The sequence below is a fragment of the Dipodomys merriami genome, unplaced genomic scaffold, assembly GCF_024711535.1.
Source record: "Dipodomys merriami isolate MVZ:Mamm:240054 unplaced genomic scaffold, mDipMer1.0.p SCAF_8, whole genome shotgun sequence".
Lineage (NCBI taxonomy): Eukaryota > Metazoa > Chordata > Mammalia > Rodentia > Heteromyidae > Dipodomys > Dipodomys merriami.
The window spans coordinates 37,097,053-37,112,417 of record NW_027206401.1 but is presented as its reverse complement, the minus strand read 5'-3'; positions in this window follow the sequence as shown (position 1 = coordinate 37,112,417).

Genomic DNA, 15,365 nt, shown 5'->3' with positions numbered 1-15,365 from the left:
CTGGGCACCAGTGGATCATGCCTGTAATCCTAGCTGGTCAGGAGGCTGAGATCTGAGGATCACAGTTCAAAACCAGCCCTGGCAAAAAAGTCCGTGAGACTCTTATCTCCAATAAACCGCTAGAAAAACAGAGTGGTGCTGTGGCTCATGTGGTAGAGTGCTAGACTTGAGATGAAGAGCACAGGTATAACTCCCAAGCCCAGAGTTCAAGCCCCATGACTGACCAAAAAAAATATGTATACTTCAAGGGATAATTACAATTTTCTTTCTAGAAAGGTCTAGCTTCATCTAGTATGTAGTGAGTCTAGAATTACAAGTGCTAATAACTGATTAGTCTAGATAATTCCGTAAAACACCAAGAGAAAACATGTGTTTAGCACACGGTCTTCCCATATGTGCAAATATCAAAATGAAACCACTTTGAGCAATGAATTTACACAAATAAAATTTTTATTTTACTTGTTAGGAATTACTCTCAGAAATACATGATTATTTGCCTTTGGTGACATATAGGGTACATGAAATACAGGGTACCATGTTTATATTGTTTGACAAATGCGAAAGAAGTGGAAGACCAATTGGACCAATCATTAATCTGTTTACATTGAATAATCCAAGGGTCCTTAACATAAATTAAATAATTAAATAAGTGAACAAACAATAAATAAGTAAAAAAAAAATAACATAAATAAGAAGGGTATTTTCCTATATATGATAAAAGAAATTAAATGTGAACCAGAAGTGCACTTTAACAAGAAAAAAATTTCTCTCAATAATCTTGTTAATCCCACCACCTACTACTGCAATAGCAACAAAAAAGTTTTCTTGGGATTTGAGGTGGTTCAAATCTGCTTTGTTATGATGTGTGACTATATTATTTACCTTTTTACCCCGTTTGTATTATCTTTAAATCAATTATTTCCCCACATTGTTCTTACAGAATTTAAAATAAAGCTAGATACTAGTGGATGAAGCCTCTAAGCCTAGCTACTCACAAAATTAAAGTCTGAGGATTACAGTTCCAAACCAGCCCTAGCATGAAAGTCCTTGAGACGCTTTTTTCCAACAAACAATTAAAATCCTAGAAATAGAGCTGTGACTCAGTAGTAGAGTACTATTCTTGAGCAAAAGAAGTTCAGGAACAGCACCTATATCCTGAGTTCAAGCCCCAGAACCAGCACACACACACACACACACACACACACACACACACACACACACACACGGTAGTGTATTTTCTGTGTCCTGATATCATTTTTTAATGAACACTCACTGAATACTCATGCTCAATGAAACTCATTGATGAAAACTCCATGTCTGATTGGATGCCTGTTTAGGTTCATTTAGCTATCACCATAAACACAGTCAACTACAGTCAACTCACCCACACACAATAGGCTCTGATTTCAAAAGCGCAACAGGGAAAATTCAATAACTTCCCCCATTACCCTTATTCTTCATCAAACAAAGGGATTTTCTGCAGAACATTCATATTACCATATTGTTTATTTCCATTTGCATTTCAGAAATATTTATTGATTTTCAACATTTTTTACCCCTTCAGGAAAAGAAGCTACTTCATTTTTTTTAAGAATTTTTTTGGGGGTCCAGTCGTGGGGCCTGAACTCTGGGCCTGGGCGCTGTCCCTCAGCTCTTCGGCTCAAGGCTAGTGCTCTACCACTTGAGCCACAGCGCCACTTCCGGATTTTTTCTTTGTGCTTATGTGGTGCTGAGGAATCTAACCCAGGGCCTCATGCATGCAAGGCAAGCGTTCTACTACTGAGCCACCTTCCCAGCCCAAGAAGCTACATTAATATGAAGACTTTATTATAAACTGATGCAATTGAAAAATGGAAGTGTTTGAATATCAGAAGAACATAACAGTGCACTAATTGCCTAGAGTTTTAAAGTCTAAGTAGTAGTAATGGTTGTGACAGTTGTACATTTAATAATTTCATTTAAAACATTTTTTAATTCTCTGAAAACTCTTTCAGCCTATTTTATCTGAATAATTCCACCTAATACGCAGGCTTGAACAGTAGTATTTTATCTGATAACTACTGATATGACTATCAATAGTTATTAACAGCATAAAATAAGGAATATTAAAAATCTGTTCTAGAATTATGCAGTGATTGTATACCCCAGGACAAGTGTGTCATTCTTTGAAACGTTTGGAGTAAACCAAAGAATATATGAGAATACTACGTCCTTTATTTAGTCTTCACTCATTATTTTCTAAAGGAGCATCAGAACTTCTAAACTGTCCACATATTATGTTTGAATGCATTCCAGGAATTTCACTTTTAAATTCCAAGGAAGCACAAGAGAAAGGCATAGAACTTTTAATGAAACACCAACTCTTTTGGGCTGCTTTGAAGCTGATTGTCATTCAGTAGTCACAAGTGCTGGAAGTAGGACTGGAAGAATAGATTGTAACTGTCCTCCATGTCATTAATTAGGTCTTTGGGCTCATTGAAGTTAGAACAGTCAAATTGAGGACAATAAAAAATAATTTAGCTTATATGATTAAAATTAACTGGGAAAAACCATGTTAATACTGTAAACGTTTTCTCAATTAGTATATTTAGAGGGAAGATTAATATTGGCATGATCATTTATCTATTTTGAAGTCTTACAATCCTTCATATTTTGTGCCTATGGGGCAATTTCTAGCATTCTTATTAATCTTTTTACTTTAACTTTGCAGTTGAAATTCTATGAATTTATATTTGAGGTGCAGAAAATCCATTTGAACATGTTCAACTACAATGAGACAGCTCCCTTTCTAACTTTGTCCTAGGTTTGACTTAGAATCTAATTCGATATTCTAATTAAAATTAAATGTTTCCATTTTGCTTAATACACCACACAGGGGTTTGCAAGCAATGTCTACCCTTAGTAACCAATTTAAAGCCTACTTTGAGCCTTTTTCAGCTCACCAGCAGCACAATTTTATTGAGGATGATCTTTCATCCTGAAAAATGAATCCAGCTGTGTTGCCACTAAAAACTGGTTGTGTGCAGTCTGTTAAATAGCATGCAGTTCAACTAAATCCTGATTACAATGTGTACAATAATAGGATCATCATAACCCTTTTATGCATGGTAAATTTACAGAATACATTTATTAGAAACATATTGTATGCATTTTTAAAATGAAGCTCTCCATTTTATGAGATTGTTTGTCAAGATGGAAATTTGTTTAAAGAAAACTTGAAGAGTGCATTTTAAGAAAGGTATCTCTCATCTTGAAAAACTGCATGAGTTCTGGAGAAATGCCATCTGTGAATTTTAGGCTCATTTTTAATATTAAGAAGGGAAGGGAAAAAACAAATTGTTTAAATAGGGATACAAGTGGACCCATCGCAACAATGAGATGTACAAGTCATTATGTAGAAAAACCAACTTTACAACTTTGGCAGGGGGAGACAAGGTGGGGTGGGGATGGGAGATGGGAAAGGATGGGAAGGGGAAACAAAGGAGGAGGCAACAATGCTTGATAAGAAATGTACTCATTATCTTGCTCATGTAATTGTAATCCCTCTACATGGTATTTTCACAATAAAAAAAGAAAAAACCCTAAAACTAAAACTAAAATATATAAGACTCTATGGCTGAGTGCTGGGTGCTCACATCTATTATCCTAGCTACTAAGGAGGCTGAGATCTGAGGGCCATGGTTCATAACCACCCAGGACAGGAAAGTCTGCAAAACTCTTATCACCAATAAATCATCAAAAAGCTAGAAGGAGAGCTGTGGCTAAGGTGGTAGAGGGATAGCCTTGAGCAAAATAGCCCAGGGAGAGCACCCAGGACCTGAGTCTAAGAACCAAACTAGCAAAAACGAAAATAAATAAGTCCATGAAGTTAGATTAAAATGATAATGTGGTTGTGATGTGTATTTTCTTCTTTTTTTCCCATTCTGCTTTTTAGAGGAGGGCAGAGGGGACATAGAAAGATAGAGAGGAAGGGTGAACAAACACAATCATGGCATTCCATATACATTATGTAGAAATCATACTAGGCAATGTGTAGTCAGAGACAAGATGGGGAAACTGAGGGATTGTGATGGAAAGAGTGAAACTGTCCAAAACAAACATGCATGTATTACCTGTGTTATAAAATGGTAACCCTTTTGTACAACACCTTAATATTAACCATAAAATATATTTAATAAATGATATAATATTAATTTTAAATACAAACATAGAAACCCATATAATACTATTAAAATAATGCCCCACAGAACATTTTGTACCTTGCACAGCTCATCAGTGCTATGCCAGCCCTTAACGTGTTTATTTTCTTTTTCTGGTGGTATTGTACTTTGTAGTCAGGGTCCCATACTTGTTTCTTAGGGAGGTGTTCTACTAATGAAGCACAACTCCAGTCCTATTTTACACTTTTACTCTGAAACAGAGTCTAACTTCTTACTAGTCTCTGCCTTAATAGCAATCATCCCATTTTAAACTTATAGTATAATAACATATACATATGTATATATATGTGTGTGTGCATATATATTTGATATATTTGTGTACATACATGTGTGTATATATATTTATATATTTGATTCTGGAGTTTGAACTCAGTACCTTATGTTTCTAAAGCAGGCAGTTGGGCATCAACATTTGAGAAATACCTCCAGCCAAAAATAATAGTATATTCACTTCTAAACATACCAATACACAGGGCTACACAAGTAATCATAGTGTATAGTCATGGTCACTAAGAGTCAAATATGAAAAGTCAACATACTAGCTTTACCATATCATGATAAATTACATTCTTCTCCATCTTTATGTAGCCTACACTTATATTGTGCTTGAGAACTGAACCCTACAAGAAATCACCATCAAATTATTGACAGCCACATGGAATTGAAATTATCATTAAATCTTACTTATGCCAATGAAACTGATCTTTTGATCAATAAGTTTGGAGAAATAAATTAACTTTGCTATATGATGCCTGACTAATTATATCTCTACAAACTGAACTTCTTCCCCATACTCCACCATAATTAAAATTAAATTATCTAGTATCTGTAATGATTGTCATGAAATTAACTGAAATCAGTAAATCTGAATGTAAAATTTGTGCTCAATTATAATTAATTAATTAAAATTAATCAAGTATAATCAATTTTATTTACTTGTTAACAACTTGCCTGTAACTGCACAAGGATTTTCACATTGTTTATGAGAGGAATGTGAGAGTGAAAATGAAGACCTGACTTAATATATAGTGTGAATGAGTTTGTGAAATCACCTCCTTTTAGTTTCATACTCTATTCAACTTCCACACTATCACAACTTTTGTAAAATGATAATGGGTAGATATTAACTGTTCTTGCAAACATAACAAAATGAATTGAAAGATTGTAAAAAAAAATAAGAGAATTAGCTAACATAGGAGTAGAAATCTAAAAGTGATTAAAAGTTTAGGTCTCCCATAAAGGAGAGATGGGATAAAGAAGCAGATAAAGAAGAGCTTTTTATTGTGAAAATACCATGCAGAGGGGTTACAATTACATGAGCAAGGTGATGAGTACATTTCCTATCAAGCATTGTTGCCTCCTCCTTTGTGTCCCCTTACCATTCCTAGTGCTCTCTGATTTCTATCTATCTGTTTTCATAGTTATATCTCGCACATGTGAACTGAAAGTATAACTTAAATTGATATTGTATTAATTCTTAGTAATGCAAAGCAATAACATGGTATTTACAGGTCTCTGCAAAAGATGTAGCTAAAATGTAGGTAAAGCAAAGGAGAGATGGATAGAACACAGGGATGCAGCAGAAAAAGCCAAGTTCTAAATTGGAAGCACAAAATGATGAAATGTTATGGAATGATTCCCATCCTTCAAAATACCAAATATACAAAATTTAATTAAAGAAAAATTACAGGGATTATATGTTGACCTACAAGTTCAACTTCAATACAGAGTTGAAGATTTATGAAATTTGGTATGCATCATCTCTGTCCTTGAAAACTGTTAATTTTGGAGTGTACCTTACTTTAGGTACCTTAAATGAATAATAATTAGCCCTAAATGAATAATAATTAGCCCTGAGACAGTTCAAGGAAAAGAATGACATGTTAACTATGAATTTAAAAAATAAAAAAGGGGGCTGGGAAGGTGGCTCAGTGGTAGAGTACTTGCCTTGCATGCATGAGGCTCTGGGTTCGATTCCTCAGCACTACATAAGCATAAAAAGCCAGAAGTGGCACTGTGGCTCCAGTGGTAGAGTTGGTAGCCTTGAGCTGAAGAGTTGATGGACAGTGCCCAGGCACAGAGTTCAGACACCATGACCAACAAAAAATATATAAATAAATATAAATAAATAATTAAAAATAAAAAACAGCTACAACAAACAGCAACCAACTCTTTGCAAAGGATAAAGATGAAGATAAGTCAAAACAAGTCCTTGTTGAAACTATGGAGAGACAAACCTGGGCCCCACATACTTTATGCACACTCTTTTTTTCTGCTTATCTTGAACTAATTCTACTAAATATTTGCCTTTTAGATATGCAAATTAAACTAAAGAAAACCAAAACAACCTTCTAGGTATCTTTGAGGATCCCACGAGTTTTCCATCCAAACTGATGGGAGTCAGTAAAATATCATTAAAGAATAATAGCAATCTGGAACTAACAGAAAAGCTTCTGCTGCTCATGAGAAAATTATAAGATAATATTCATTTGGTTGTAATCATCCCCTAAAATGATGCCCTAGGGATAAATGGAAAATAATGTATTCCAAATTGTTTATTTATTTTACGGAAATGATTCCTTTATGTATCATGCAAACATACTAACTCCTTTGAAACAAACCTTTCTCATCAGCTTGCACCAGTGCTTTGTAAATTCAGCTGGAAATGGAATTGGTATTAATGGATTGAACAACTAGCAATTTCTTGAGATGATGATGATTTCTCATAAATATTCTATTTTTTCTAGATCTTAATGTCTATTCATATTTATAAATATAAAATTAAAAGTTTTTGTCTTAAAAAGATTTAGCACCAGAGGTGTATTTTCTTTCTTTCTTTCTTTCTTTCTTTCTTTCTTTCTTTCTTTCTTTCTTTCTTTCTTTCTTTCTTTCTTTCTTTCTTTTTGTTTTGCTTATTGTGACTTCATCTATTTTTGGTGATATTTGTCTGATTATTAGTGAAATTAGTAGTAATATGAGAAGGTTCTGAGTTTCTTTTATCTGAATTAAACCTTCCATCTTCCCTTGAGTATGACAAAATTCCACCTGCACAGATATGTTCAAAGTCTAACTGGCAGACTTCTCTTAGACTTTTTTCACCTGCCAAGCAGTATTTACCACAGCTGATCACTAGTTTTCCAACATTCATTCTCTTGTCTATTTGGGGATCCAGGATCTCTTTGAGGGCTGCCTTACCTCTTCTGCTGCCTTTATCGCTCTAATTAGTTGTTTTCAAAGTCAATCTTCAAATAACCAAACATCTCATTTTTTTCTTTTAAAGAAGAAAAATAATCATACCAATTTATACTTTCTGTCTATACGATTGTGTCTCATTTCAGGATGTCTGTTAGAAATCATACGCATTTCTACATAATCTTTTGTTTTCCAGGCTTGACCACTTTTCTAGATTTCAGGTTTGTATATTTGAACATTCATTCTAAAACATCATTTGTATGAACCACAGGACCTCAGCCTACAATGGTCAAAATGGTGTCCAGCCATTACACACTTGGTCTTCAAAAATTTTACAGGACTCTAAACATTCACACAGAGAAACCAAAAGAGAATATTCACAGGAGAGGATTAAAAAGACTCAATAGCTATATATAACTATATATAACTATATATATGCATATATATAAGCATATAACTATATAAAATGATGTTTATTGAAATGAACTCCAAGAAATGGAAACAAGAGGTTTTTGTTTGTTATTTTGCTTTTAGATTTTTTGTTTGTTTTATTTTTTTCTTTTGTTGATGTTTTTTATTTCTGTACCTTTTGTATATAAGTTTATCAGTTTAGGTGAGGGCAAGGAGGAATACAGAAATGGTAGGACAAAGGTGGAACAAATGCTTCAATGTTACTCACTAGACACTATGTTGAAAGGAACTATACAATTTGTGGAAGAAGTGGCGCTGTAGCTCAAGTGGTAGAGCGCTCACCTTGAGCTGAAGAGCTGAGGGACAGCGCCCAGGCCCAGAGTTCAAGCCCCACAACCGACAAAAAAAACAAAAAACAAAAAACAAAAAAAACAATTTGTGGAAGAAGGGTTTCAGGAGGGAAAAACTGGGAGAAAATGAGGGAAGATGTGACACTAATTCAAAAAGAAATGTATTTATCCTGTCTTATGTTCACATAACCCTCCTGAACATCACATTTATAATAACAATAAAAAGACTTTCACCATGTAAATTAAGATTATACTATCAGTATAATATTATCAAAGAATTCTCACTGAAAAAGATTGTAAAAATAATTCAAAATCCAAAAAGCCTCATTCCAGACAGTCTTCTACTCAAAATTTTAATTCAACTTGAACTTCACCATTGGAATAACAAAAGATCATTGCTTCCAGTCTGATTTCCTAGTCCTTTCTTACAGTATCCAGTGTTCTCTAGGACCTAGATAAAACAAAACAAAATAGGACATTTTGCATTAGCAATACCACTGGCTTAGGTGCTAAGCATATAACATTAGCATATTTACAAATAAATATGTTAGAGTTATCAATTGTTTTTCACTCGGGATCTTCTTTAAAGATGGGAAAATAATCAAGCCTTTGCTTCTTTAAAGTAGATGCACTGCACTGGGCTCAGGAGGTTCATGCCTGTAATCCAAGCTACTCAGGAAGCTGAGATCTGGTGATTGCAATTCAAAGCCAGCCCAAGCAGGAAAGTTCCTGATACCCTTATCTCCAATTAACTACCAAAAAAGCAAAACTAGAGCTGGAGCTCAAGTGGCAAAGTCCCAGCTTTGAATAAAAAGCCACACAATAACAACCACATCAAAAAATAAGAGCTCCCAAACTCCAGGTCAGGTACAAAATAAATGGATAAATAAGTATAAAGAAATAAAGCACTCCCTCTGTCCTTTGTGACTATAAACTTTCCATAGAGCTCTAAATTATTTTTATATTAGTTGCCTCATAATATTTTATCCAAATATTTATCAGAACAATTCTGCAAACATTTGAAGAATTCCTTGGATTGCACAATGCACTGTGGATTAAGGTTTCTCTGTATGAGCCACCCCCATTATGATTAGATCTCTTCACAGGCTCACTGGTATTGTTTTCACAGGTAATTTTTTTCTTGCTGTTAAATAACTGACTTAATTTTTTCCAAATATTTAGTACCTGTTTTCTTTACTACACAACGGTTTTTACATAGGTATTTCAACAATTACAAGCTTCAAATAAACCTATTTCCTTATATTATCCTGATGATCATGTCTTTATGAATTTACTTTTCAATTGATTTAACCACACAACCACTAATTTCACCAGTTTATAGAAATTAAAGGTCAACTCACCATATCTGGGGTACAATCTACCACATATCCCCAGTAGCAAAATTAAGTTTTATACACAGGCACACACACACACACACACACACACACACACACACACACACACACACACAAACACATATCTTCATCTGCTGGGCACTAGTGCCTCATTGCTGTCATCCTATCTACTCAGGAGGCTAAGATCTGAGAACCACAGTTCTAAAACAGCGTGGCCAAGAAAATCCATGAGATTCTATTCCTAATTAACCACCAAAAATGTCAAAGTGGAACTGAGGTTCAAGTAGGAGAGCACTAGTTTAGGGACAGCACCCAGGCCCTGAGTTCAATCCCCAGGAATGGCACGTGCATGTGCTTGAGTTGAGTATGTGTGCATGCGTGCACACACACACATACACACACACAAACACACCTTAATCTTTTAGGAAACGTAATTCCAAGATGAGAGTAGGAATAGAACACATTTCTTAGCTTCAGTTTTTACTCGGCTGTAACAGGAAGTCTATCTTAAGGTTCATTTCCCTAACATCAACTTATCTGACCTATTCTGCTTGACTCAGCCGTATACTAGATATTGCAAATAAGGGAAACCATGGGACCTATGTTTCTTTGGGTCTGGCTTACTTCACTTAATATAATTTTTCTTAAGATATGTATTCAAATGTTTTTTTTCTTTCATGCGATTGTTTCGAACACATTTATAAGATTATTTCTTTGTTGCTTTGTATGTCCCTCCCCCATGGTATAACTCCTGCTTTCACTGTATTTGATGTCGGTATAATTTCTAGAAGGGAAAAGGAAAAACAAATCGTTTAAATAGGGATACAGGTGGACCCATTGCAACAATGAGATGTACAAGTCGTTATGTCGAAAACAAACTTTACAACTTTGGTGGGGGGGGGGAGGATTGTGAGGGGGAGGATGGGAAGAGATGGGAAGGGGAAACAAAGGAGGAGGCTACAATGCTTGATAAGAAATGTACTCATTATCTTGCCCATGTAATTGTAACCCCTCTGTATAGTATTTTCACAATAAAATAAAAAAAAGAGAAAGCAAAAAAAAAAAATAACAGGAAGTCTAAAATGGCTGGCTTAAAAAAATCTTTCAATAAAGAAAGAAATGAAATAAAATCTTTCTTTAATGCTATTCTCCCTTTCCACTTTATCTGAGATGAAGAAATCTTTCATGACTCATCATGATCTTTTTGTAGGGTTCTGTTAATAAAATTCACAAAGCTTTGAGGCTTTTCTGATGCTGTGGCCTCCAAAATTATAAGCTCAATGCAGTCCCCACTCAAGATTCCAGAAATTCATCAACGTTAGCATGTAATTACACCTCTTACATCCTTTCAGCTTCTGCCATCTCTATCCAAATCTCTGGATGATGATTTGCCATGTGGCTACATCTCTGAAAAAGCAAAAACATGGATTTTCAGCTTCCTTAGGTTTGTCTTGTTAGGATGAAAATGTCATCTTCAATACTTTCCACGTGTTTGCTGAAATTAAAAGTATTAAGTATTTTTCATTCTTAATCAGAATCCTCCCAACTTAGTTTGAAACATCTGTATATGAGGTTCTACTGCACAATCTCTTCTGACATTCTAATAATCGGTCTGGTGAAAAAGCACCTACTTCACCTGCAGTTTTATCAGTGACTGCCAGCTTCAAAAGAGGGATCACATGCATGGCCATCAACTTAATTCCTTACTCTCTCCATAAAGTAAAATTCTGTTAGGGCACTGAGTATTGTTGCTACATTTTTGTCTTCTCCCTTCTTCCTCTGCTGCTCCTTTCATTTAAAAATATTGTTATTATTAAGGTGATGTACAGAAGGGTTACAGTTACATACGTCAAGTAATAAGTACATTTCTTTTTTGGACAGTGTCACCTTTTCCCTCATTTTTTCCCAGTTGCTTCTTCCATGTTTATGACACGTACCTCATTTTTTTCACCATCACATAGTTCCTTGGGCATCAATGGAGATAGCTTCCTACGTATTCTCTTGGCTTCCTAAAAGCCAAGCTTACATAAAAGCACATGATTCGAGAGCTCTTTTGATCACAGCATCAATAGCATTAAGTGGTTTCCTTTGAGATATCAACAATCTAGTTCAGGTTCACTTGATATTCATAGTATTCCATCCACGTAGGAAGAAGCATTAAATTTGTGCTTTGGGGGTGAAATAAAGTGATTACTTCTCTCAGAGAACATTGTATTCATACTTTGCAACAGATTGGTTTTCTTACAATCAGAAATTTAAACAGTTCTAAATAAAATATTTGGAATTATTTTTTTAATCAAAAGTACAGTTTGTTATGTATGGAGTATTTAGAATTTTTTTAATTGTGAAAATACCGTGCAGAGGGGTTACAATTACATGGGCAAGGTAATGAGTACATTTCTTTTTTTAATTTTTTTAATTTTTATTTATTTTTTATTGTGAAAATACTGTACAGAGGGCTTACAATTAGATGGGTAAGACAATGAGTACATTTCTTATCAAGCATTGTAGCCTCCTCCTTTGTTTCCCCTTCCAATCCCTTCCCAGCCTGGCCCCGCCCCCCCAATCCTTCCCCCCTCCCCGACCAAAGTTGTAAAGTTCGTTTTCGACATGACAACTTGTAATTCTCATTGTTGCTATGGGTCCACCTGTATCCTTATTTAAACGACTTGTTTTTCCCTTCCCCTCCACAAATTATACCGACATCAAATGCAGTGAAAGCAGGGGTTATACTGTGGGGGATGAGTATATTTCTTTCTTTTTTAAATTTTAAACAATAGTTTAATCTAATGACATATTTAACCTTCATTATAATATATAAATACATATTCATGAATATATACTTTGGTTTAGGTTTGGGTTTGGGAATAAAGGATCTATCTGAGCATATATATCCTTTAATTCTTTGTTCTGAAATGATATGCACATCATTCAAGGGACTCATTGAAAAGCCTCTGTCTAAAACTGCTGAGAAATTTTGTTACTGAAGTGATTATAAACTAGAAATCATTCATTTATACACCTTTTGGGAAAAATTCTTTTTTTTTTTGGTTAATAGTGGGTTTTTTTTAATTTAATTTTTATTTTTTGTGAACATACTGTACAGAGGGGTTACAATTACATGGGCAAGATAATGAGTACATTTCTTATCAAGCATTGCAGCCTCCTCCTTTGTTTACCCTTCACATCCCTTCCCAGCCTCCCCCCGCCCTGTGGGGGATGAGCACATTTCTTATTAAGCATTGTTGCCTCCTCCTTTGTTTCCCCTTCTCATCCCATCCCATCTCCTCTTCCTTCCCCCTCTACCCCAGTTCTCCCCCCCACCTAAGTTGTAAAATTCGTTTTTCTACCTAATGTCTTGTACATCTCATTGTTACAATGGGTCCACCTGTATCCCTATTTAAACAATTTGTTTTTCCCCTTCCCCTCCCCAAATTATACCAACATCAAATACAGTGGGGGAGGGACATACAAAGCAACAAAGAAATCATCTCATGAATATGTTAAAAACAATAGCAAGAAAGAAAGAAAAAAAACATTTGAATCCTTATCTTGGTGTTCATTTTGCCTAACATCAACTTATCTGACCTTTTCTGCTTGTCTCAGACATATACTAGTTATTGCAAATAAGGGACCTATGTTTCTTTGGGCCTGGCTTATTTCACTTAATATAATTTTTTCCAAGTCTTTCCATTTCCTAACAAATGGGGCAATGTCATTTTTTCTGATGGAAGTATAGAATTCCATTGTGTATACATACCACATTTTCTTGATCCTTTCATCTACTGAGGGACATCTGGGTTGGTTCCATATCTTAGCTATGGTAAATAATGCTGCAATAAACATAGTTGTGCTGATAGCTTTAGTATGGTCTTGTTTGTGATCATTCAGGTAAATGCCCAAAAGTGGAGTTTCTGGGTCTGAAAACTTTAAAAACCTGAAAAAAATAAATCAAAACAGAACTTAGAAAGTGGAAAAACCTCCCATGCTCCTGGATTCAAAGGATCAACATTGTGAAAATGGCAGTACTTCCCAAGGCTATCTACAAATCCAGTGCAATACCTATCAATATTCCAACCTCATTTTTCAAGGAAATAGAAGAGGCAATCCAAAAATTCATATGGAACAATAAAAGACCCCGAATAGCAAAAACAATCCTTAACAGAAAAAACAGTGCTGGAGGAATATCAATACCAAGTATTTAGAATTTAGTAACTACTGAGATATGGCATTTTACAAAGCTATAAAAGATGACTTAGAAAAAGTAGAATTATAGTACTATATTAAGGAAAACAAACATTTATAAAATTATGTTGAATTTCTCGATTTACTGGCTCAGCCCTGGTTTGAAATCCCTAGGATACCAGCCACCAAAGAGTCTACTAAAAAACTATTGAAATGAGGAAAACCAAAAACTTAACTTTTGACAAAATAGAACAGAGGAGTGGTTGTTAAAAAAATCATGTAGAAATTCTATTGCTTTGGTTTTTCTAGAGCAATATTATTATTTCAAGCATTTTGAAAGAATTTTAGTCCAATATAAAATATTACCAGAACCTTTGATAATAAAAAGCATGGAAACAATAATTCTCATCAGTTTCTTAAAAAGTTTTATTTTGGTAAGTGTTGAGGTTCTAACCCAGCATCTTGGTGATATTAGGTATACATTATCACTGAGATTTATTCCTAGTCCACAAAATATGTGCTGAGTAAAACTTATCAAGGCTTTATCAAATTCCTAAACTACATTTTCTTAATTATTAAAAAACTCCAAAATTTGACTAATAATGTCACTGGAAAAATACATGTTTTCAGATATGATTACAATTTTAACATGCTCTATATTTTTACCCTTGGTGTTGATCACAAAGGAAAGTTTATAGTGGCATATAGGTGTGAATGTGTCTATGGTTATGTATCTGATTATGTACATATAGTTAACTACATCAGATAATATTGAGAATGAATGTTTGATGAAATTAACATTGTAAGTGAGTTACATACCATTTAAGTTTATTTTCTTCTGTTGCTTGATATTTTTTAGTAATACAGAATTTCCATTTCCTATAAACAAATAGGGAAACAAGTATCAAATAATTTGAATATGGCATTCAATGTCCAGGGTCATAATATTAGTAGAATATTAAGAATGATATTATATACTTTGATATTTACCCATTTCACATACTTCTGAAGTCCCTTCCTAAGAAAAAAAAGTACACTATTGAGAGATGGAAAGTGTCAGGAAAATCATAGTCACGGAATGATAATTTGTCCAACATGTTTTGTGGGTGTCTCTGAACTGGGGCTTGTACTCAAGGCTGGGATTCTATCATGTGAGCCATGCTTTCAGTTTCAGCCTTTTCCTGATTAATTAATAATGACAGGAGTTTCATGGACTTGTATCCCTAGACTGGTTTTGAATCTTAATCTTTAGGTCTCATCCTCCTGAGTAAGAACTATTGTTAGGCACGAGACACAGTGCCAGGTGTGTTCAACATTCTTTACCAATTTTTTTATATACTCTCACCAAATTTGATTTAGAGGAGAATGATTTCAAGGGAAATTTTCCCTAAAATACTTAAGTCAATATAATGCATTTAGGAGTATTCTCATAGGTTTTAAATTGTGGTATGACATGAAAGATCAGATGTGTATTTACATGTCATATTAAGTAATTTCCTGTAACATATTACCTAAGCAACACTGACATTGATTGTGACATCTTTTATGTGGAAAAAATGAACTACACACATAAATATGTGTATATTTCTACAGTCGGTTTCTTTGTTTATTTGTAAAAGACCCAGAGCTCTTATATCATTGTTTATTTTCTG